General features: G+C 37.0%; 1 protein-coding gene across 1 annotated transcript in view; it reads left to right on the top strand.

Annotated features, from left to right (window-relative positions):
* The first annotated feature begins 275 nt into the window (after positions 1-275).
* The window catches only part of cntfr (ciliary neurotrophic factor receptor), a 188,935-nt gene continuing 161,966 nt past the window's right edge, over positions 276-27,244 (top strand). The window contains exon 1 of the mRNA XM_081354183.1: positions 276-492. The gene's annotated coding sequence lies outside the window, so the exon portion shown is untranslated. The remainder of the gene's footprint in view (positions 493-27,244) is intronic.

Raw genomic sequence — 27,244 nt, 5'->3', positions numbered from 1 at the left:
AACGCATAACCAAAAACCCTATTAAGTCTCCTGAGCTTATAGAAATTCCCTTTGGGTGGTTGCATTTGTGTTTTTGTTAATGGAGCCCTGGGTATTGCAAGCATATGTCATTGCGCGCGCGTGTGTGTCTCTGGCAGCGCACACTTCCTGCAACAGTGGCTAGGGGGTGCATGTGGACAGAAGAAGCCACACTAATATATTCCTCACTGGCTGCTGTGAGCTGGTCACATGGGGAGCCAGTGCGAGTTTAAAAGTGCTTTGGTTTCCCTTCAGCCAGTGCAGTGTGAGCCTTTGCTTGAGACGCACACACATACACATACACACACACTACACGCCTTTGCCTACAGAACAGCAACTTTCTGTACTGGAGCTTCTCTGATATACACACACACGCGCACACATTTTCACATCTGTGTGCAGCTATAGAGGACAAGGCACAGACATTAAGGAGCAGAGGAAGATAAGGCTAGAGACGGAAACAAACGCTTTTAAGTAAGTACCTTGATTGTATCTCTTCTTTATAAATTGTCAGTCATTTTTTAATGGGAGAGTTTTGTTGCATGCGGTGCAATTTGATTTTGTGCTTTGAAGGACAAGAAAGACATGCAAAGATGGACAGATTGTTTTGTTAGCTATTTTGGAGCTGGTTGGGATCAACAAATGATTGGCAAATGTCACCTAATGGATTATTTCCTGGTTGCTTGAGGTTGAACCTGGTGTCACAGTGTTCTAGCCTCAGCGTCCCCGGCTCTCTGCACGTGTTGAAAGGATGCGAGCGTGTTAGACAGCCGCGCACCATACGAGAAATGTGATTCATGCAGCCTCACTCCGGGAAGAGGAGGCAAACAAAGTGCATGGACAGAGAGGGAGACGGGGGTGAGGATCAGGGTACGGAGGGAATGGGAGAGAAAGACGGGCGACCGAGTGAAAGTGGAGAGGCTTTGAAAAGCCCTGACACTAGGCAGACAATTAGCTCCGGCTTCTGTTATCTGTGCCTTTTCTGTAGCCGCTGCCCTGAAGGCGCGGGTCAAGGGAAGAGCTGACCCAGTGTCAACACTCCTGCATGGAAGCCATTATCAGGACCTGATTGATTAGTTTTAGCGGAAATCTCCTCATCTCCTCCTCCTTCGGCTGCTTGGGCTGCCGCTTTTTTTGTTCTTTGGCTGGGGTTTGTATCTTGCTGGTTTCCCTGGGTTTACTTTCTTCATCTGTCTCTTGGACTTTCGTTATGGGCAAATGTCATGGAAACTTGTCTGGGTAACTTTTAGTTTTTTTTTTTTTTTTTTTTTTAATCAACAAAAATATTTTGAATGAAGAACCATTTTTAAAATAAGTATTTTTATTTGTTTGCATTATTATAATTTTTTTTTTTAAATGTATTTATTTTTTTAAACGTGTTCAATATTATTGTTCCTGGACAATTTAAATTGTCATGTGTGGCAATTTTTTGCTTGAGGGTCTGTCGATCTATTTTGGATTTACATGTATATATATATATAAGTATAAGCAATGGCTCACTATATATTATATAATTCTTGATGACTCTACAGTCATATATACAAAAAGTTTGCAATGCATTTTTTTATGGAAAAAAAAAAGTGTCACAAAGCAAAAAGTCTTACAATCAAAAGATACATTTAATTTAGCAAAATCTAATGTCTTGTTACTGACGTTGAAATATGACCTGGACACATCCTTGACAGGTTCCATGAGATTCACCCTTCTTCTGCACATCTACTGCTCGTTTTGACTTATTGGGAAGCGACATCCATTTATTGGTGGGCTAAAACTCTTTATCTGTAACGCAGGAACATGCTGCGGGGGTAAACCTCTTTCTCTTTGGTTTTAAAGACTCTGCCCTCCTCACATTAGCTCAAAGGGGGGTCAGCTTAAATCCGGCAGGGTTGACACTGCCTTAATGACGCCCTGTTTCATGCCTTATTGAAAGCGGTGACTGAATGGCTGCCGGACACCTACTTTTCTTTTTAAACGAGGGTCTCTGCTTTCTCTGTGCAGCGTTTCAGTTCGTAAAGCCTTCACTAAAGGGGCTCTCGCTGTCATCTGAGCAGCCTATAGCTTGGCACCTGGTTTTAGTTTGACTCCATCCACACCAACACAGTAAAAGAGCAACACGTGCTGGTCCGGGGATCTCGTGTGGATGTTAAAAAAACCTTGTGGGCTCAATAAAAGAGAGAAAGTTAGGTGCAAGCGCTACATTAGGCTTAATTGAACTAATACTTTCCTATTGGCATATTAAGGTCTTGGAGAAGCAGTACATCTTTAGGACTGGAATCACGGTTGGGATTCCTCTCGCGGGGTGTGATTCGAGACCCCATGCTCGCGTTCTTCGCTCTAATCTCTCCGTCTTGCCCCGGAGCAGTGTTTATGATTCAAACAGAAGAAAAGTAAAATAACACCAGCATAATATTTCCCTTAACATCCTTACCCCTTGGATAAACATCCTTAAACAGATGTCAGAAAGCAGGCTGATCACAGACAACGGGGGCTGCCGATGCTTTCTTCCCCAACATACACAAATTCTACAAATTAGAAGCTGGTGCTTGAGGAATCCGCCAAGAAAACGCTTCCCAGTCCGTGCTGCTGCTCCTGTGTTTAAAGCCAGGACCACACTGAGATGAAATAGTCTGTAATTTTTATGAACTGAATTGTTAAACTGTTGTGGTGCGCTGGTAATTCAATGCTTATTCAATTATGATTTGATTGATTTATCAATTTCATTTGACTGGGATTTTTCAGCATGGTCTTTTATGCAGTAAATAAGAATTTTCAAGATGATCAGCTATGTTATTTTCTTGACTCTTCCAATTTAGCCCTTCACTGAGTTAACTAATGTGATGTTGCCACCATTTGATAGAGAGAATGCGGATGGTGATTGGCGACAAACCCATGCGCTGCATTAGTATTCATTAAAATGCATTTAATTGCAAGAAATCTTGTTTTGACTTCCACATGAGAGAAATTTATATTCATATCACTTTATACAGAGATTGGACTAGATTTGCATTTCCTGAAAGAGATGATGCTTTTGCAAGGCAGTAAAGCCCAAAGTAAATTTTGGTTTTCACCCAAAGGCGCGTGAATTGTGATTTTCTAAATGTGCATTTGGCTCGCACATGAGCCTTGAATTTTTTTTGTTGCATTAATTAGTTGGTCCACATGGTGGCGACGATGACTCGACCATTATTTTACATTTGAAAAAGTAACAGAAGAGACGGAACAACAACGAACTACCGGAGACCGCAACAACAATAGATGCCCACGACACACCCAAATAAAGAAATACACGCAACTCTAGTTGTGTACATACGTAGGGAAATAACGCAGACACTGGAAAAAAGTTACACTTTTCATTGCGCACGTGTCGACCACCTGTGCTATCAGATTGGAAGGCTATGCGTTCGGCTGAAGGCATACTCTGAACATTAGCGCCAAAACTTAAGTATACTTTGGTCTTAAAATTTAGTTTTACATAAAATTATGTTTATGAATGAAAATGAAACGATGATGTGTTTTATGCTGGCTGTGGAATAGAATTAAATCACAATGACACCATCTTTGCAAGTGAAGGTGACGATATATAAATGCAAGAAAAAAAGACCAATCACAATTCCCTATGCAAATAATAGGAACATAATATGCAAATAAGTTGCATTAAAATGCACATCTTAGGGTACGTTTACACAACAACGATACGCTTAAAACGGAGAAGTTTTTCCTTTGAGTTTTCCGTGTACAGACGACACCATTGTCAAAACGATCCCCATTCACACGGATCCGCGAAAACGACTAAAAACGCTGTATTCTGCTGCCAGGCCATTAGATGGCGATGAAACACTATAGACTGAACACATAATACGCATGTACATGACATCGTCTTCAGAAATTCACGGTTTTGTTGTGTACATGGAGACCGTTTTCAAAAACTTTCACTTTAAAACCCATTTTCAAAACTTTGCGTTTTCAGGGCCCCAAAACGCCATTGTCGTGTAAATGAATGGCCAAAATGCATAAAAAGTTTTACGTTTTTAGTTGAATACGGTGTCGTGTAAACATCCCCTAAACCTGAAATGATCTACAACACAAAGTTTGGATTGAGTGATTAAGTAGTTCAGATTGAAATGGTAACAGAAACATAATAATTATGGTTCTGAGTTAAGAAAAATGTGCATACAGGTTATTTTAATCATAAAAGTGTCTTTGCACCTTGATGCTCTGATTTGTTGTGTCTGCCTTGGTATGGAAATGATATGTTATATGCTATAGATGGATGCATCTGCATGTTGCATGGACCCACCTTTTGGGCTCCAATTCAAGCCTCAGATCAAACTATCCCTGCTAGTATGGACGGTCTAATACATTGACTGCACCCCACCCTGATGCTCCTCCCCCCAAAGGAGTCTGCTAGATTTGCCTCTGCTTTAAACTAATGAATTCCCAGGCTGCATGAAATCTATTATTCTGCCTTTACCCTGTCCACAAAACATCCTCTATTACCCAATTTTGCTTTTCACTATACCTGGATCATAACTAACCCGGTTAACTCAAGCATATGAGGCTATACATCTACACAAATCCAGATACATTTGAAAACACATCTTTTTCACTTAAGTTCAGCCTTCCATACACACTGAGAGTGCATTTTTGTCCTTTGAAAACTGAGCTTTCTGGGCTTTTTCAGTTTTCAACATTTTAGTCTTGATGAGGAACATGCTAGTCTGGACATAAAGGCCATTTTCAAATGTATCCAAATTAATGTAGATGTAGCTTAACTTAACCTTGGTCCTCTCCTCAATGCCTCTCTTCCTGTTCAGTGGCAATGAAGATATGTTCATGGGGTATCATGACAAATCCAGTACCTCCATCCCAAACTCTATTTAAAGAGACATCTAGACCCTTGCAAATTAAACACTGAATATGCATTTGTTATTTAGAGGCTGAAGGCCAGAAGTGCGTCTGCTTGTCTTTGAAAGGTCAATGAGTTTGCCGTTGCCTTGAATGTAACTCTGATTTCTGAACTTTCGAGAATAATTTACTGACCACCTCTATCCCTTTTGCACCCGTAGATAAAGATTTAAACCAGGCAAACTTGTCCAAGGTCAGGGCACAAGGGTAACCCGTACCTCTAGGCACAGTGAAAAATACAGGATGACCAGGAAATAATGTAACCTAAATAACAACCCTCGAATACCACCAAGCGAAGAGCAACCAGAAAAATGCTGGAGCTCTTCTTTGGCCACAACGCAAGCTTTTAATCTATTAACTGCTGATCCTTAAACTCTAATCAATGCAGGCTTTTATATTTCCATTAAACGAGAAAGGGAAATGAATAAATAAATCATGCCGTCAGAGTGCCCAGCCTCCTTCACTTGGAAAACCATCACAGACGGACCTCTTCTTAGCGTGTGCATTGCAAATCGTGTTAGCGCTCTGGGGCAGAGTTATTTACCCAATTTCCCTCCATCCCCTTAGCTTTTTATGGTATGTCTGCATTATTAGTGCCTCTGCTTTTGATAGCAAGCACACTCGTTTATTAAGGGAAGGGGGCTGCAGACTTTTTGGACAAGGGGGGAGGCGTTGTGTTGACTGGGAAACGTTAACTGCATTAGCATTCCCTATTTGGCCTCTGATTGAAGTGGACTGGGGAAAATGCCAAGGTACATTTCTCTGTTTACGCCCCTGCATGGGCTACTATGAATCCTGGCACTTATTCAAGGTTGAGGGCCTCTGGACACGCCACATTTGTGTTGCCTTAGACCTGAATGTCCTACGCAAACTGCTTGGTTCCTCTTGCGAATTCAACAAACCTCATGCATAACCTGTTGATGGCATGTTGAACCTCATATGTGAATGACATTTACGTGTGAGAGTGATAAAGAAACGTGGAGAAATGTGAATATACCGAGGTTGACCAAGGATGACATTTTTAGCAGAGTTTACGTTGTTTGAGGGTGCCAATTTCTTCAAACACATCTGATCAGTAATAATAATTATAATAATAATGTGTGTGTGTATACTGCACATTACATTTAGCTTCCTCCTCAACAAGGTTGCAAATTGTGTTTTTAAAATGCTGTTCAAGTACCGCCATATGTCTTAACAATGAACAACACTATTAAGCTGTCTTAATGGCAAGAAAACACTGTTTAATATTGCATAAGTCTACCCTTTCGCTCTGCAGCTTTTCAAACGGCAAACCTGAGCGATTAGATATTGTGAAATCCGTTTAAAATAATCTCCTCTTCTTATTCTTAACTTAACGTGCCAAGCTAACTTGTATTGTCACCTGCAAGCATGATTAGATTTAGAGTGTTTAAAAGGCTTTTAATTGAAAACGGTGGCTTTATTAACAGTGCTGTGAAGCCCCACAGGTGGACTCAATCTGCCCTGTAATCCTAGCAGTCTGGGTGTGATACGATTGTTTTCACTGAGCATACTGAATTAGCTGTGCTCCCCGCTGCCCACAGCTGCTAGTGCCTGCATCGAGGAGCTGTTTTCTTCAAGGAAATACTTTCAACTCATTAATGTGGCTTAATAGTTGCGGCTGCTATGGAAAATTGCATAGATTCCTTGAATGACCTTTTAAAGGAGTCATATCAAATTTTCCTTGATCCATTGAGGTGAAGAAGTTCATTGTACTGTGAAAACATACTGTAACTTAAAACTAATAATAATAATAATAATCCATTCCAAAAGACTATTAGTTTATTTGCAAGTTGTAAAGGTTTATTATTAGAGGTCATTGATTTATTTATTTTTTGTTAGATTTTTATTTTATTGGTTTATTATTATTATTATTATTATTATGTAAAAACGGCCCATTTCATAAATTAATAAAAAAAATGCAATATTAGTTATTCTATTAAGTTAATAATGTTCTCTCAGTTGGTAATTACTAAGGTTATAAGGGAATTCAGAAACCCTTGGTATTAGTGACACCAGTGGCCGTTTAGTGAACTGCAGCCAGCAACTGCAGCTACTCGTGCACAAGGTAACAACAAGAGACTGAACATGATTCAATGTCCCGATATACTCACTGCAAAGTTCTTTTTCGTTCTTTGTTAGAAGTAAAAAATAAGTTGGAAATACCTTTGCAGCAATACACTGTTAAGACGAACACCCCGACGCCATGCACGCTGCTGTGAGTGACATTTAGATGCAAATATTTGCCGTCCACTTTCCTCTCAGTAACAATTAACAAACAACAAAAATGACAGAGGTGAGAAAGCAGCAAAGAAAGCATCTAATCATAACGATGTGGATATTGCTCCAGCTCTGCGATTCACCGCATCATGTCGACAGATGAGGTAATTAAAATCACACTGTTTTATGATAGTTTGACAATAGCCTAGGCATATTTAAGACTATAGGACTATATCGATAGATCTGGCTATAGTTTGAATGAATCAATTTTCTTTGCATTATCCTAAGCTTTGCAAGCATTTCATGTTTCATAGTAGCCTACAGAAGAGAGGTTCCAAAAATTCTTATATATATATTGAACTGAATTGCTCTGAATCTGAAACAAGCAATTATTTCAACTTTTCAGGCTTGGCACAAGTATAATCAATGGCATCAAAACACAGCATATGGATGATGTACAGTACTGCCGATGTGTTTGTCATGTCAGGATGTCTCTGAGAGAGCCGGGGTGTCCAGGTGGCTTAACTGCCTACTTAATGAGCACCAAATGACTATATCTCATCACCAGATGGCAAATGTTATAAGAACGTCATTTACTTTGAATCTGTCTTTGCTGCGTTTTTTAGAAATAATTGGACTGTGATTACAGTGAAATGTCATGCTGAGTACCCTAACATCATCAGGCTGACGATATTTGAAAAAACGAGGACCCCCTGCTGTTTGCTCATTAGGGGTTTTATCTAACTAGCATGGCGCTATAGGGCCGGAATGATTTTTTTAAAAGACTAAAAATTTGCATATAAAATAATTGTAAATCTGTCTTCATTCTATGATCAGTTGTTTAATATTACGTAGTACAATAATATACATCAATGCCATGATGCACATTTTATGCATGATTCCTTGTTGTGCGAGCCAGAGAGCAGATATTAACATTCTATTAGGTTGTTTGATGATGAATCCCATTAAAACTATGAACAGACTCTATAGTGACACACACCTTCATTTAGAGGTTCTGCAGTTTAATACGGTCCGTTCAGTAACACATACACTTGGTCTTGGTCCCACCAGCCATTTTTTTAAATTATATATCACTATTTTACACATTTTAGGAAAGTTAAAACTATGAAAACCAATGCAGATATGGAAAAACATACTGTATAGGAACCAAGTAAAGGCCCACACAAAGAACTATAACTATAAAGATAACAATAACTGTATTAGTGTTCACACCAACAGATACTGTTCAGTTTATTCTAAGTGCACGCTGCAGTTTTGTCGTCTGCCTCTTTAAATTCTCATGCTTTTAAAGCAGGATGGATTCTGATTGGCTGTTCATTTTTTTAATTGTTTAGCAGCTGAAAAAAAAACAAATCCTTGAAAGTGATTCCAACAATATTGTTTCTCTGTGCCGTCATCGTTATAGTTTTGTTGTGGACTCTGCTATTCTCAGAATGATTTTTAGAACCATATATATTAGTTTTGTAAAGAAATTTAAATGTAGGCACAATTTAAGTTGCCTTTCGAGGGAACATCAATGCCACATTGGTCCCATTCACACTGATACGTTTTCTATAAAACTAATTTGGAATATTTAGGCAAAACCTTTTAGATCAAAAGGTGTTTAAGATTGTGAGAAACAAACTCACTCAAGTGTGTTCACACTTTTGACTGGTAGTGGTTTTATTTATCAAAAGACAGAAGTTTTTTAAGGTTTAAATCACATTAATAAAACAATCAATTTGAAGTATTAATTTAAATTTAAAATGAGAGACAGAATTCATAAATTAAAGAAAAAAATAGAAAATAATAAAATAAAAGGCAGTACAATAGAAATACAGAAATACACATTTTAGACTTTTAGACATTTTAGAAGCTGGTTGAAAATGTGTAAATATTATTTAAATATTACAATAATATTAACAAAATATGTAAATATCAGAAAGGGTTGCCTAATATATATATATATATATATATATGTTGGTCTATTATGTGAATTTCCTTCATTTCTTCATTCTATCATGTGAATTTCCTTCATTTCTTCATTCTATCATGTGAATTTCCTTCATTTCTTCATTCTATCATGTGAATTTCCTTCATTTCTTCATTCTATCATGTGAATTTTGAAAAAAGATCCACCCAGATCCACCAATCAGAAAAAAAGAAAAAAGAAAAAAAAGGTTCAGCAAGGACTGCCCACTCCAATGAAGCAATGCAAGTGACAAAATAATTAAGTTGGTCTATTTGTACTCTAAAAAAAAAACGAAAAAAAGAAAAAATATATATATATATATATATATATATATAAAATATATATATAAATATAGCTGCGAGCAGCGATTACGGGCCCAAGCCGGTGGCACCGCCACCCTGGTGCCTTTAGTTACATAAAGGCACCGGGGTGGCGGTGCCACCGGCTTTGGCCCTTCATCGCTGCTCGCAGCTATATTTATATATATATTTTATATATATATATATATATATATATATATATATATATATATATATATATATATATATATATATATATATATAAGACAGAAACCTTATTAGCTTATTCTGATTTTATGATACACTCAAAATATCCCACAACAAATCTTTTAAATTTAATGTAAAAATTAAAACGAAAGTAAGCACTGTTGGGCTTACGTAACCCTCTCATTAGAATCAAAATGTTTCAGCATTTGCGATGTATTTGGATGCTAAACTATTCTTTATTATAGGCTTTGTTCTTCACTCGTGTTCCAATATCGACAGAAAAAATCATCCTCTTCACACGCGCAAAAATGTGCTTGAAACATCACAGTGGAGCGGTGCTTACTGTGAATGTACGAATTGTACTACTGACTATTTAGAGCAGTGTAATTTTTATATGTTAGGTTAACTATTTTATTATTATATTTTATTAAGGCTATAATGAACAGGCTGCGATGTCAAGATTGCAATGCTGGAATGTGTGTTTGTGTGTGTGTGTGTGTGTGTGTGTGTGTGTGTGTGTGTGTGTGTATGTGTGTTCATGTTTTTCTATCCCGGTGGGGACTTCAACCTGAATGCACACAGACTCATGGGGACTCGTGTCACAGTGGGGACCTAAATAGAGGTCCCCATGGGTAAACAAGCTTATAAATCATACAGAATGAGTTTTTTTTGGAAATGTAAAAATGCAGAAAGTTTTCAGTGATGGGTAGGTTTAGGGGTAGGGTTAGTGTAAGGAGATAAAATATACAGTTTGTACAGTATAAAAATCATTAAATCTATGGAGAGTCCCCACAAAGATAGTAAACCGTGTGTGTGTGGGTGGGTGTGTGTGTGTGGTGTGGGCGCGATTGAACAGTGGACACATAAAAACATACTCCGTCATTATACAGGACGACATTCAAACTGCAAAGTGTTAACTTATATTTGTGTACAGTTGCAATAAAACACAACATTGTGCTTTTGTAAAATAATTTCAAGCAATCAACCCCCGAAAGGCGCTAATTTTAAAATTAAACTAAAATGCTCATGGCTGCACGGGCATTCATAACGGTGCGCATCCACGGCGAGGAACGAGCAGAACAGAGTGAACGTTTTTCAGTTAATTCCTACTTCCATAGGAATTCATTTGAAACGCTCGCTCAACCACTATCAATGTCAGTGTGGACGAACATATTTTACTTTCGTTTTTAAGTTGGCGATTCAAAAGCCTCCAGCGGTGTCACACGTCGATTAACCGGTGGTAAAATATTCTCACCGTCACATACCTAGTATATTTTTATGTAGATACAATAGGCCTACCTGATTTTGAACACAAGAGGGCAGTATAGCCCTATGTATGACTTGACTTTTATGGGACTAAATAGTACAATTACTATTTTTAAACTTATAAATATTTATTAAATTGAAAAAAAAAAAGAATAAAATGGGTTTAGTTGTGACATTTTTATACTTTTATATAGAAATAAATGGTGTTTAATTACATTTTTAGAAGATGAGGCTTTAAGTGTTACTTTACTTTAGTCCCTCACTATAGCAAAACCGTTTGAGATGTTTAATATCCGTTCACAATTTAGCATCTTTAATGTATCTTTATCATTTTGAAAAAGTTTGGTGTGAATAAAATAAAACCGTTAGGAAGAGTAGCTCAAAAACTCAGAGTCTGAAATATCCAAAAAATCCACATTCAAACCAAAATATCTGACTTCCTTTTGCTCGGAGCTAATAACTGTAAATTAGAAAGTTGTCCGGCTCGGTGAGACCAATATATATACTGATTTTTGTAACTGTTGGTAAAACTAACCCACCCACTTTTGTCAAACGCATGTTGAAAGTGACACACTTCCTGCTGCCAGTTGGTGGCGCTATAACTTTGACTCACAATAGTTACATCCATCTGATCGGCCTCTTACCACGAACATACTGCTAAAGTTTCATCAAGATCAGTTAATGTATGCAGAAGTTATAACACTTCGTCTCCTCTCTTTTCTCGCCATAAATTTGTTTCCTCGCCATGGCCAAACCGTTCGAGATATCAAAAATCCGTCCGCAATTTAGCATTCTCAATGTCTTGACTTCATGCTGACTGAGTTTGGAGGTGATTGAATGAATTCTCTAGGAGGAGTACATCACATTCCACAGCAAGCGTTTTCCAAACAACCCATAATAGCCGACTTCCTGTTGGGCTGGTGTGAAACTTGACAGAGGGAAAGTTGTTCGGCCCGATGAAATCTATATGTGTACCGAGTTTCATATTAATTCATGCAAGCGTGTTTGATATATGGACCAAGTTTTCAGACCCTGTTCAAGAGGGCGCTGTTGAGCCCCCCTGCCACGCCCGTTTCTGAATCTTTTCACATGTCTACTGGCTAATAAGTGTTATGTGTCTGTCGAGTTTCATCCAATTTCAAGCATGCTAAGAGTCTCAAACGCATCCGAAAAGAATATTAAAATTTGATGCGTTGCCACGGCAACAGTATCTAAGATATCAATAATCCTTTCACAGGTCTACATCTGCCGTGTGTTTACATTATACACATAAAATTTGAAGCAAATCGGGTAAAAGTAAGAGGGTGACTTCAAAGCATTTTGAAAGTGACACACTTCCTGCTGCCAGTTGGTGGCGCTATAACTTTGACTCACAATAGTCACATCCATGTGATCGGCCTCTTACAACGAATACACTGCTGAAGTTTCATCAAGATCAGTCAATGTATGCAGAAGTTATAACACACTTCCTGTGTCCCATTATTCGCCATAAATTCGTTTCCTCGCCACGGCCAAACCGTTCGAGATATCAAAAATCTGTTCGCAAGAATTGATCCTCAATGTCTTGACTTTATTCTCACCGAGTTTGGTGGCGATCGGATGAAATCCCTAGGAGGAGTATTTCACATTCCATTGTATGCGTTTTCCAAACAACGTATAATAACCAACTTCCTGTTGGGCTTTTGTAAAACTTAGAGCACGAAAGTTGTTCGGCCCGATGAGATCTATATGTGTACTGAGTTTCATATTATTACATGCAAGCGTGTTTGATTTATGGACCAAGTTTTCGGACCCCATTCCAGGGGGCGCTGTCGAGCCCCCCTGCCACGCCCCGGTACCAGCTTCAGCCCGGCCCTGATGGCCGCAGGTTCTGACGTGTGTGCAAAATTTCAAGAGTTTTTGAGCATGTTAAGGGCCCCAAAAGTGGCAAAAAGGCAAAAAAAAAAATAATGAAGAAAAAAAAAAAAAATAATCCTTACGAAAACAATAGGGCCTTCGCCCTTTCAGGGCTTGGGCCCTAAAAACTAAAAGTTATTTTGCAGAAAGACAGTTGAGCTGGATTTTCATCATCTTTTAAAATAGTTACTGTGTCTTTCACTGCAAACTTTATTAATTCTTAGCCTCTTTGAACTTTGGACTGAACAAAATAAATGATTATTTACTGTTTCATCTCATCTTAATCACCATAATGAAGTAGGGCAGTATGATTGGAAGTAGTTAATCTGCTTAGAGAAATGCTCTCCTCTACGTCTCTATAGTCATAATTATTCCTCGTTCATTCCGTAGGGAGGCAGTTTCCTTAAGACGTTCATTAATTATGACACAAACCATAACTCTTATCTCGTAAATAGTTCCCGCACACATTCACGCTGATTTCCTGTTTCTAAAATGAGCTTAACACAGGTGGCGGTGCGAATCTGGGGTGAATTTATAGCCGTCTTGCAAAACCTGCACTTGTCCTTTTTTATGTCTCCCAAAATAATAAGACATCCTGATTAAGCAGCGAGTGGTGAAGATAGCGAGGAACAAATGCGCTAATGGCCGCTGGAAATAAAACAGTTGACAAGGCTGCATGTAATTTAAGCGGTTTGACGGCTTAGGTGCTAGTGTTGTGGGAAATATAACAGCGTATAATTTACCTGGGACAGAGTGAAGCCAAGATTTAAACCTTGTGCAAACAGTTAGAAGTGTCTTTGAACAAAACCCATCAGTCTTTTTCTCTAGATAAAGACGCAAAGACAGTTACAAGTCCTTCAGGGGAAGTTTCATACACAACCATTCAAATTTAACAACTAATTAATTAGTATTTTTGGCCAGCTTTATATATAGCCAAAATACATGTTCAAAATCAGATTTGTCTTGATTTCCAATAAAAATGCTTAAAGGGATGGTTCACACAGAAATTAAAATGTGGTCATCATTTACTCAACCTCATGTTGTTCCAAACCTGTGTGAGTTTCTTTCTTCTTCTGAACACAAAAGTTGGTAACCAGACGAGTTGATGGTAGCCATCGACTTCCACAGTATTTTTGTTCCTTCTTTTGAAATCAATGGCTACCGTCAACTGTCTGGTTACCAACATTCTTCAAAATATCTTCTTATGTGTTCAAAAGCAGAAAGAAACTCATATAGATTTGGAACAACATGAGGTTAAGTAAATGATGACATCATTTTCATTTTTTTTTTATCCCTTTAATATTAAGGTAATAAGTAGAGCCCGACCGATATGGATTTTTGGGCGCCGATGCCGATACCGATAAAAAAAAGCCAGATACCGATATATCGGCCGATATTATTTATGTGTATATTATAATACAGTAGCAATATTATTTATGTGTATTATATTACAGTAAGTTTGGACACACTTTACAATTGGTGTGTACAAACTTTTGATGGGTACTAGAGCCCGACTGATAAAGGATTTTGAAGGCTGATACCGGTACAAATATTTGTTGGTTTTAAAATCCGATATTCCGATATATAGGACGATATTTTTTATTTTCTTTTTCAGAAACGCGCATCAAAACATTAACAAATTTCCCTAACATTAGTTATTTGTAGTTATTTATGAGTTTTAACTAAAATAATATGATAATGCATTTTAAAAAGAAACTTGTTTCTTTTATTGTCACAACAGAACAGAGGAACATCAAAATATATTAAAGTTCTGATAAATAAAATGTATAAAAATACAAACTTAAGATTTTTTTTAAGACTAAACGTTTAGTCCTTTGAACAAAAACAACAATTTCACATTCAAATTGACAACAAATTCAAATTGTCATAATTTACTCTCTCAAGTTGTTTTTTTCTTCTGTTGAAAATAAGTTATTTGGATGAATGTGGGTAACCAAACAGTTGATGTACCCCAGTGACTTCTATAGTATATTTTTCTCCTTTGGAAGTCAATGGGGACCAGCTACTGTTTGGTTACCCACATTCTTCAAACTAGTAATATTAGAAAAATATTAGAAGGAAATTAATACAGTTGGAACAACATTAGAGTGCCTGTAAATAATGAGATAATTTTTATTATTGGGTGAACTATCCCTTTAAGGACAAGCGGCAATGTGTTTACAATTGCTACTGTCTGTTTAAGAGCTGAGCATGACACGTCTAATGTACACGCATTTGACAAGCGGACAACCGACACTCGGGCTGGATCAGCAGGTTGCAGAATGTGTGGCGCGTTATACACGAGTGTTGGCAACAGGGATGGTGTAGAGTGCCCTCTGGTGGACAAACTATACAACGGCAACACTCATAACATGGTTGAAGGGTGTTTCGTCCGTTTTTATTTTATTTTTGAAATATTAATTTATCGGCCGTTATAAATGCCGATACCGATAGTTTTGAAAATGCCTAATATCGGCCGATAATATCGGCCTGCCGATATATCGGTCGGGCTCTAGTAATAAGGCTGTTTTTTCTTGCTTATTTTCCCATAAACCTCACTGAAAACTCACATAAAGCAAAATGTGCACCAACTTAAAAACAGTTTACATGCACAATTACAACGTGGTTATGCACCAACTTAAAAACAGTTTACATGCACAATTACAACGTGGTTACTAGTACCAGTGCAATGATTCTTTAATTGATACATTGCAAATATTCTGGATTTGAAGAAAATCCTAATTCATTTAAATCCCATTCATGTCCATTCATCTCATACATATAATTACATCACGACTTGACTGCCTATTCAAAGCTAGTGACAAATGAACCTTGATGTGGAATGGCACACACATATATAAACAAGGAATCATGCTAATGTTAAATGAACAGCCGGTTAGCATGCTACATTTGGTAAAACCTGTAGTAACGTAATTGTCAGGAGCTTGATTTTCCCCACTCAACGTCTCGGGCTCTCAGGTAATCAACCGCACATTCAACACATGCAAGTTATGATGCAAAAACTGATTAGACTAATTAAGAATAACAACTGTTCTATGAACCAATTTTTCATTCCAGTCCCTCGTCTGATTTGTTATGGTAATGCTCACATTTAATCTGTATTTCAAAAACTAGTGAACTGCCTAGGCAGCATTTGAAGTCGTCACAGGTACCAGGTCCAACCCCAATGGAAATGTAGTTTTTACTTTATTTTTGATTAAAAAAAAGCAGCCTTGGTGAGCAGAAGAGACTTCTTTCAAAAACATTAATTTTATATAGAATACTAAATTTTCTGGCCAAATTATTATTTCCAAAACTCAATTGAGGATGGCGTATGAAGGTATACGTGTACTTCATTTAACCCCCAAAAAATGTTTTAATTAATAAAACAGATTCATTTCCCCCTGAATCGACATTTGTTTCTCATTTTGGCAGGAGCTATGTGTGTTTATATTCAGAGTTTAGAGTATTAGTTTAGCAACTAGTAGCAGTAGTGTGTGTGTGTGTGTGTGTGTGTGTGTGTGTGTGTGTGTGTGTATGTGTGTTGCTGCCTGTTCCATCCAGTTGGGATGTTGCCTATAGGCAACAAACATCAAGGCTTTCTAAGTTTTGGAACAGAGTCCTCAAATTGTGCTAAGCTGACATATTAATATGCATTTTTGGCACTTAGATTGTCTATGTAATACACCTGTTATGCATTACTTGAAAGCATCAACCCTTCACTACCAAAATCAGCTTAAAACAAAGTTTAGGGCATGTAAATGACAAGTTTGGCCTAGTTAACATTACGACGCTCTTAGCATGGAGGATGAGAGACGGAGGAGGTGCAGACGTCGTACTTTGCTCTTAAACCTGCTTCACCTCCAGGGTACTGGAAAGACATCAACACGGTTTTGAAGACGGGATTGAGGGATTTTGTCATCCTCTGACAGATTTGTTTGATATCAAATTTTGCTGCATGGTCTAATCAGATAGATAAACTCACAGCTGTTGAAATATGCATCATATATTGATTTTTTTTTTTTTTTTAATATAGATGGAGTTTTTGGGAGCGTGCTCATTAATCCTGCTATACTTACAACTAGGGCTGCTCTATCTATCTATCTATCTATCTATCTATCTATCTATCTATCTATCTATCTATCTATCTATCTATCTATCTATCTATCTATCTATCTATCTATCTATCTATCTATCTATCTATCTATCTATCTATCTATCTATCTATCTATCATCTATCTATCTATCTATCTATCTATCTATCTATCTATCTATCTATCTATCTATCATCTGTCTGTCTGTCTGTCTTTGCTCCATCATCCATCCATCTGCATCCGGTCGGACTAAATCCAGTACACAATTATGTATCAACAATGTTAAACCTCCATAAAGTGCTGCTTATTTTAGCTTACCTTTAACAATTCTAGTGTTGCTCCTGAAACCTCAATCCCCATTTTCTTCTGCTCCTGTGTCAAAGGAGGAACTTTGAACTTCAGTTGCATCCAATGCAGGAACCTTCTATTACCGACGGCAAAGCCAAACATGTTTACCGCTTTCCACATCTCACATGTGAACTCTTGAAGCAAGGTTAGATGTTCTCAGCAGAGCAGGAGGCAGCACTGACAAACTATGATAAATTAGTTGTTTACTGACATTTTATGCTGGCTGAGGATGGCGTTTAGGGAGGAGATGCGTGTTAATGAGAAGAAAATAAGTCATGGAGGTATGCTCACATTGATAAGAGAAAGTCAAAAGAGCACATGAAGGAAGATGATGATTAGGTCACACCACAAACTACTAGAATATGCGAGATATATCCCACATAATATTTATTCATGTGATGCTTATCTTGTCCTAGAATGCATCAGATTTAATGGCTCAATCTGTAAAGTGTGTGTCATTTACAGTTTTATTAGATGCTTTTTAAACTTTTTGTACGATTTTAAAATTCATGTTGGATAAATGATGTGTTTTAGTAATGTAAAAAAAAGATTAATAAGTGGTTTATTTTTTTTATATGTATTGATTGTTCAACATTAAGTCATTTTTATATTGCTTGTCAGTTTTTTGTGCCAGCTTCCAAGCTCCAAGTCTGAGGTGTAAGTGTAGATCTGGATTTGACCGATTAAAACCACTTTAGAGAATGCAGTGCTAGCAGATTAAATAGCATTTTAATGCACTTTGTAATGATCTTATATTGGGCACCTCCTCTGCCTACATCTCATATGCCCTTAAAATCCCCTTACTGAGCAGATACTCCGCTGTCTGAGTCTTCATTTGTGCGTCGACCATATAGTGGGTGGGGAATGCTTTGTCTAGATGAAGGACATTGCTGACAGCCTCATATTTTGCTGTCCTTGTAAACACTGACCAATCGAAAAACACCAGAGCGTGACACCTTTATCAAGCCAGTAGCACAACTACAGAAAACGACTGAAAAACTACCATTTATAGCAGCAAATAAAGGCAGCGCACATATATCACTTAAAGTATAATGACATATAGTCAAAATAGCCATATTAAAAGAAAACCAATCAGAGTCTCTGTCACGGCGCCAATGTAATTAATGTGCCAGCGCCGGCATAGCGCTGTTACTGAAGATCAGTATTAGCTGTCTCATTAGCATTTTAAATAAGATTGAGATTAGTTACATTGGCAAAATAATGTGGCTACCAGTGCAAGTTTGGGGCCAATTTGGGCATTTTCCCATCTCCATCCAATTAGATCTTTGACACTCACAGTTCTTCTCTATTTCACAGAGAGCAATTAAATGTTGAGTTGAAGCTTTAGAGAATAATGGGGAAAAGAGAACGAAGCTTATTTAGCTTGCTCAAAGAATGACAGTGGAGCTAATGAAGAAGAGAATAAGAGGCGACAGAGATGAGCGGCTAAATAGTTTGGCCTGAAAAAGGTGTCACTTAATATCACCGAACAAGCCCATTTGGTTCCTATTCCATTTAGCTTATGCTTGGATGCAGAATTGATGGAAAATGCAAAAAAGTGAAAACAAAAAGCAAAGCAAAATATCACATTCAATTAATTTAAACCTGTAGTTGACCCTTTCGCTAAACTCTTTCTGACCAATCATACCTTATCAAGGTATTTATTGTGTTGCAAAGTGTTTTGTATTTATTGAATTCTGAAGATTGAATATTGAGTTTTGATGTTCTGTGAAGCTATAAAGGGAACACTGTAAGTTAAGTAAGTTAAACTCGATCGACACACTCGTGGCATAATGTTGAGTGGCATAAAAGTCATTTCTTTAACTTCACAATACATACCCATCTAAATATTATGTGACCTACTAGAAAATGGAGCTCCTTTGATGTCACAAATTGCAACAGCTGACCAAAAATGTCAAAATAAATGACTATATGTTAAAGTCTGTCTCATCCAAAGCAAATCGTCAAAGTAGCTAATATCTGACGTTAGAGATCCGTCTGGTAACATATTAGGTAAATATCACATAGCATCAAAAAAAAGCTTCAAACCCAGGATCAAACACAGCGCGACTTGGCAACCATTTTACATCATCAGGCTTCTTTTTGAAAGATCTTAACTTTAATCTGAGTCAGAATGTTACAGAGTTAACATACGGCACAGGAAAGGTCAAATGCCCCAGCATCCCTCAGTGCACAGATGTTTAGCGCAATTGCATTTTTCACCCACCGCTGCTGCATAATCTCTGCTGATCATAGACTTGGCATCTACCTGTACACTCATTAATTGATTCCCACCGGTTCGCCTCAACAGCCATGACCTAACTGACATTGCATCGGCCTGTAAATGGTCCCATTAAATCAGGAGATCTCGTAAACTTGCCGAGCAGGGATGTCTTGCTCAGGGCAGGTCAGCATTGGCTATCAATTATATGTCCAGATGACCTTCTCTGGCCTTACAGTGGGATGACTGCTGACCAGACAGTCACTTGTAAGTGTCTGGTTCAGAGCACTCTTTTTGTTCACAGGGCTTTCCTGTTTAACAAAATGGATTTAACAATCAGCTTGTGTTTAGCCTTGCACAGGTCATATGTGTATATAACTGAACCCATGGTCTTCCATTATTGATTATGTGGCCTTGAATGATGATGTATGTAATTCCCAACATGTCAGCCTATTGCTAAGTATTAAATGTCTGCGCTACAAACATGACTGATACATAAAATCATGTGTCTTGTTGAGGGACTATTACTTTTCAAGGTGATTGGACTTGATATTAGTGTCTGGTGGACGATAAAGAGGGCAGTCTCATAAACTTGAGCTAGAATGAGATAGTAAGCAACTTCCCAACAACATCATCTAGTTACACTGCAAAAACCATCTGGAACACCCAAAAGAAATGCCTGGCAACTGTCCACAACACAATATAAACCACACAGCAATCCCTTAGTAACCAACTAGAACATCCTAGCAACCACCTACTTCTCTACCATAATCTGTTATCAGAGGTGACTGTGTCAAAGCAATGTCCATATGTTAGAAATGGACAGTTGCATGCAGTTGTATGCAGTTGCATGCAATAGCATATGGTGTGGATGAGTCAGAGCTGGCCTTAGGGATCTGTGTAGAGGACTTGTCTGGTTAGCATGGTCTTTGCTGAGGATCTGCGCCAATGGTTGTCGTGTCGACGAGGTCAATAATTAAATCCTCTGTTTTTTCAGAATTTACTGTAGTAGTAGGAAATTACTGGTCAGTTTTTTTTGTTTGTTTTTTTCGGCTATGACATTTTTTATTTATTTTTTGGTATGTTTCGTTAGGCTACGAAGAAATATAGAGCTGAGTATCATCAGTGTAACAGTGAAAACTATAGGCATGTTTTCTAATGATATCTTCCAAGAGTGGCATGCACAGCAATGGTCCTAGTACTGAGCCTTGTGGTACCCATACTGAACTTGTGATTGATCTGATAACTCTTTGTTTACAAATTGATAACAGTCAGATAAGTATGATTTGAACCTACCCAAAACAGCCTAGCAACAATCTAGAACACTAGCAACCACGTACCAAACTATGCCCTTGAAACCACATACCATCCAACACTAACAAATGCTAAGCAAGAGCACGTAGAGCACCCTGGTAACAACCTAGTTACACAGTAAAAACCACCCATGACACAATATCAACCACATAGAAATCCTTTAGAAACCACCCAGAAAACCACAGCAATCACATAGAAACAATCCAAATTCCATTGCAACCACCTAACAACACCCCACCAACTGCTTAGCAACCACTTACAGTAGTTATACCACAAGAATCACCCAGAACACCCTAAAACACATGACAACCACCCAGAACCATATCAACCACATGGCAATCACCTTGGTCACCACCTAGAACACCTTATTAATCACATTCGAATGCGAATGCCGAGACACCACCCAGCACACCCTACGAACCTAATACAGTAAGTAAGATCCTGTGTGAAATGCACTGATTTGACCAATAAATCACTTTATTATTTGATTGGTTCAATGGATTATTTTCTTATTTTTTTCTTTATCCCCCCTCAATTCAGTGAATATCAAGGAAACACTAAAAACCCAACTGTCGGCCAATCTACTTGCATATTTGGCATTTACCACAGGAGAACACTGTTGTGTGTCACACAGCACTGAGCTGTCAAAAGACAGCGTAAAAGTGTTTGCCAGCCGGTCCATCTGTCTGTTTCAGGTGTCAACCATTCCATTTCTGTTCTGTTCTGTTGTTGTTTGTGAAATAGTGTCTTTGTCCAAGAAGAAAATAAAACGATTTCTGAAATGTTTGCAGAAGTGCTCGTGCGGAAGAGCGCAGCTGGTGACACCCCGCAAGGTGAGTGTCTGGTTGCGTCTCTGCAGAGCTGAGTATTCCAGAACGCCGGACATATCAGCGCCTCCTCCCAGTCTCTCTGCACTAAGCACTTTCACCTGCTTTACAGTTATATCAGAGACAGTGACACAGTGATATGTGCGGTCCAACATCCATTAAAATGTGTTTACTTCAATGTCAAAAAAAAAAAAAAAAGGTAAAATGTGCCCTGGAAGAAATGCTCTCTGAGCTGTTTCTGTCTCCCTCTCTTGCCAAACATGAGCCGGCAGGGACAAATGCATTTCCTGCCCGATGCTCGGTGCATACTGAATGACCGCAGCTGATCGAATAAATAAATAAATAAATAAATCAATGGTATTTTACCAGAGTAATCAGTAAAACATCTAGATTGGTTAAACATAAAATACATTATATGTATACTAAATTGTGGTGTTTGTGTGTTTTGGTCATCCCACCCAACTCTAGTTGCTAGGTAAGACACAATCTTGGACCTTGTTATGTCTTCTGAAACATAAGTATGCAAACATATTTCCAAAACATGTTCTCAAAATATGATGGCATTAACATAAACCGAACTCTGCTGGGTCGTTTCGTTCACGGACCACCAGACAGTGTTGATATTTGCAGCTGGTGGTGAGAGGAAGATTGTCGTTACATGGTTGTCTACAAGCCAGAATCATGTGATGTCATGCTCGCATTTGTTTGGCTGTGTTGCTATGTCTGTTGCCTTGGCAAGTGATGAAAGCACTTAAACACAGAGTATTGCGTTTCCTGAAATGAGAGGAATGACAGTGACGGCCGGCTGCTACGAGAGCCGTTCTGTGTGCTCGCTTTGTAACCAGAGCAGACCGCATGTTGCAGACGTTTAACATGTGTTTTTCTGGGATTGATAAGGCTTGGTGTCATTCGTGCACATTTTTAAGATGGTTGTGTTAGTCACGTTCGTAGATTTTGATTTTGAACCATAGTCCCAATGAACACTTTTGTGTTTTTGTCTCAAGCTGTGGTTAGAGGCATTGTTTCTTGTTACGCCAATTACATACAGCATGTTAATGTGAACTGAGAAAAATGAATTGACACTAATTGTGATCTTGATATATTGATGAACCAACAAAGGTGTGAACATGTTACTATTGTTTCAGCTATCCAACAATTCATCGTACTATTGTAGTTAAGGAGTGAGTTTTTGAATGGGAACGTTGTTGTATCCTGGTCCGGGGTGCGTTTTCCAAAGCCAATTATGGTTGCAAGGTTTGTTGTTACCAATATAGTTCAATAGAACTTGAAATCTTAGTTGGTTAATGGTGCTTTTTGGAAACGCACCCCACAACTAGATTGTTCTGTTGTTCTGAACTAGTTAGATTGTTCTGGTTTGATCATTTAAACCCAATTTCACTAGAAATTGAGGTGGAGATTTCGTATGAATTTTGAAAGAAACTTTTTGTCCTAAAGACCATATGTTTCCGTACGATTCACATTGTACAGAAACGGTTTTTTTTTTTTTTTTTATCACACCTGATTTGCACCTTCAAGCTTACTTTTTTTCATTTTTTTTTTTACTTTTCAACATAAATCTCATCGTACGGAAATGTATGATTATTTATTTTTTGTTTGGAAAAAAGTAAGCATGAAGGTGTTGAATTTACGATTTCATACTAATTAACTAGCAATTCGCCAAAACGTAAAATAGTTCATAGTTACGTGTGATGGATAATTTTACAAGGATTTTAGATATTTGGCTGGAAGATCAGGTGGATGATGAACAAAACCAGCTAAACACCAACTTGACCATGCTAGGTCTGGCTAACCACCTTTTTAGACTAGTTTAACCAATTTTATTTCAGCAGGGTTGTTACAATGAGGGTTTGTGACAAAATTGTGTTTAAAGATTCGAACTTTGCATTGTATCATTTCCATCCGTGAGAAAATGGCTAGTTGTTGTTAGCTGGGAAAGTCTGAGAGTCCGTTTTAACTGGTCTCACACTAGCCTGTGTGATTCATTTCTTTGACCCCATCTGGCACTGTTGGTTTACGGTGTTCTAGCATGTAATCTACAACATCCCTGACCAGATAGCCCTTCTGTCCCGAGCTGTGATACACAGTGTAATCCATCCTCTTGCTCTTGTCTCGGTCGCTTTAGCAAAACTCAGTCAAAGCACTCTCCCCGCTGCCATGACTAATTCCCCCGAATGACACGGCAAAGTTTGCCGGGGGTCTTTGTCGTGTAGGGGACGTGAGTATCAGAGGAAAAGGAGACGTGGATAATATAAACTTGCTTGATTGTATCCCGCTTATCTGCTTTACACCAACCTGATCTTATAACATGTCCAGAAATGCCACTTAAAAAGTTTAATGTGGTGAATAATAATAATAATAATAATAATAATAATAATGGTGGGAGTTTTATTAATTTTTTTATTTAATTTTTATATTGTCATTGTATTATTTTAAATAATAAACAAAAAAAAAAAGATTAAAATAAAATAAGTAACAAAGTAAAATAAAAATAAATATAAGGTGAAGTTAATGGTGTTTTATTCAATATTTAATTTAATTTTTATATTTTAGTTATTTTGATATTATTGTTTATATTTTAAATAATGAAACTAAGTTTAAAATAAAATATAAAAAAACTAAAATAAATTTAATAAAAATAACAAAATTAAACAAAACAAATTAAATGTTTTTCTTATTTTATTTATATTTTAATAAAATACAACTAAATATAAAATAAAACTAAACAAAAATAAATAATAAAATAAATTAGAATTAAAGAATACTATTGTTAATGGTGGTGTTTTATTCGATATTTAATTTAATTTTGTATTTAATTTTATTTTATAGCCTATTCTTTTATTATTGAAAATAGTCAATTAAAATATAAAATGACACAATCAACATTTTGTAGTAATTTTGTAGAAATAAATAATAAAATAAAATAATGTGATGTTAATGGTGTGTTTTATTTAATATTTAGTTTAATCATTTATTCATTTTAATATGATTTTTTATATTTTAAATAATGAAACTAAGTTTAAAATAAAATATAAAACACAAAACTAATATAAAATTTAATAAAAATAAAATAAAACGAAAAAAATATATATTTAATATGTTCCTATTTTATTTATATTTTAATAAAATATAAAATATATTGAATTCAATTCAATTAAGTGATAAAACTTCCATCATTAACATCTACTGTAACACAGAGACTGAACAAATTCAGATCTGAGACAGTTAAGGAATATGCATTAAGTATTAATAAGCATATGCAATGAGAAATGTTCAGTGTGGTGTGTGTAATCCTGAATATTGAGTCACCATTACGAAGATAGAACCTGTACGTACCGCAGTCCATCACACGTAAGTAAAGAGCTAAATATACCTCCTGGAAATAATGCAAATACGGTTGGATTTATTTAAGCATAATCATCAGTCTTATGCGGTCATGCTGCGTTGACCATTTGAGTTGTCTTTCGGACCATCTGCTCTGCAGTCTGCTAACAGTTGTAAGTCTGCTGTTGTACACGGCCATCCTACATGTCTCTGTCTCGTGTTTAATAGTGGTCACTAATCTTTCTAAGGCCATGGTCATCTCTCTGGCTCTCTTTAGTGGGGTAAGAATCGCTCATGCCACATCAGAGCTTGTGAGATAAGCAGAAAAAGTCATTGTATGATATCTGATCTACTGAGCACTTACTGTACACGCGTCTGTCATAGGAAAAGTGTGTCTGAGATTCAAGCTTAAGTGTTTTAGCCTGGACAGATTAGGATGTATATACTTGGGTATATTCATAAAAACATTCTTAATAGCAACGGATAGCTCGGATTTATTTTATTTTATTTTAAAATTGGATACATGTTTTGTTGAATAATGTAGAAATGTATTATTTTAATGGTAAAGATGTAATGAGAATGTTTATGGCACATTCGGGAAAGAAAATGGTTTGATTTCTAAGGATTGTTACAGTAAGTTTTAGAAGAAGTTAAAAAAGACATTATAAGGAGTTTAAATATATCTATTATATACAGTATATAAAATATGATTTAATATATCCGAAATAAATAAATATTTATAATAAATTTACATTTTATTTATTTTAATTATATACTTTGTTTTAGAAAATAGTATACATAAAATATAATTATTTTATTTTATGCTATGCTATGCTAATATTAGGAACATTTGGTAAGAAATAAGGTAAATTTAAAATTTTAATTTTTTTTTTACATTCTTAAATCACAGCAGTCTTTTATATACTGTATAAATATATCAGTGCGTTATTATACATTACAGGGTTTGTAAACTTGCATTAGTATACAGTAACAATATAATTTTGAATGTGCAGGTATAAACATATTAATCAGCTTATTTTAGTAAAAAATGTCTTGCTTACCATATTACAGCTACATTGGCCTATTTGGCATCATGTTTTAGTATCCTGAGACTTGTGCTGTTAACCCATTTTTACAAGAATCAGCCATAATAAGTATGCTGCCTTCTGGTTATTAAAAAAAAGTAAAAAAAAAATGCAGTTTTCAAATGAGTTTAGGCTTTTCAGAAATATTAGCGGTTACCTCGACCAGTTGGATGCTGTGATTTTGCCATTGCCCTTTACACAACAGGTGACACAACCTCTATCCTTCAGGCAAAGCTGGTTCATGGTAGATAAACTGAATAACCAAATGCTAGTCAGACATGCCAGTCTATTTGTGCTGACAGGCTGTTTATTATTCCGTGACCTGTATTAATACCAACCGCGGTCACATTGAGAATCATCAAGGAAAACGGTAACCATTTTAAATCTCTGATTACTAAGCTGTCAGGCGCTGGGACAGAGAACTGGAGACGGATATCAACGCCAGGAGAATATTAATAATAAAGTGGCGTTCAGGGGGCATTGCTATGAGTGTCAAGGAGGCGCATTGTCTTTCTCGTTCCCCCTTTCCCCCCTCTTTGACCATCTATCTGCCCAATAGTCAGAGCCATCCTGCGTTTATTCTTTTGTCGGTTAATATTACAGGCGCAAGGTCAGGTCTGTTTGTAAGCACGCTTCTGCTGGAGTTTGATATTGATTTTAATCAAAGCTGCGCGGCTTGTCACCTCCTCACCTCAGAAACGTCCTGTGTCAGGGTTCGTATTTCACGCTTGGAAAGTTTTTTTAATTGATTGCAATTAGAACCAGCGGGATGGTGCCGTTGTGTCCTGAGCACTTGTGAGTAATTACAAGGTGGATGAGAGAGAGAGAGAAAACGTACTTATCATTTTGATCCCTTATAAATAGAATGTCACATCATAGAAACGTGTATTTGTGCTTTTGAATTCACAATTATAGATTTTTACAACTGTGTAGTCCATGCATATTGGTTGGAATTCCACAAGCTAGAAACATCAGAAGCTAAATTGTCATGTGTAGGTCAATTATTTACACACACACACACACACACACACACACACACACACACACACACACACACACACACACACACACACACACACACACACACACACACACACACACACACACTTTAGAATAATTCAAGTTTTTAATGTTTATTTCTTATATGCTCACCAATTGATGCTTTTATTACAATAAAAATTACAGTAAAAAAAAATGTGTATACCATTCAAA

The sequence above is a fragment of the Scardinius erythrophthalmus genome (assembly GCF_964197995.2).
Source record: "Scardinius erythrophthalmus genome assembly, chromosome: 23".
Classification (NCBI taxonomy): domain Eukaryota; kingdom Metazoa; phylum Chordata; class Actinopteri; order Cypriniformes; family Leuciscidae; genus Scardinius; species Scardinius erythrophthalmus.
This window is presented reverse-complemented; position numbering and strand designations above follow the sequence as displayed.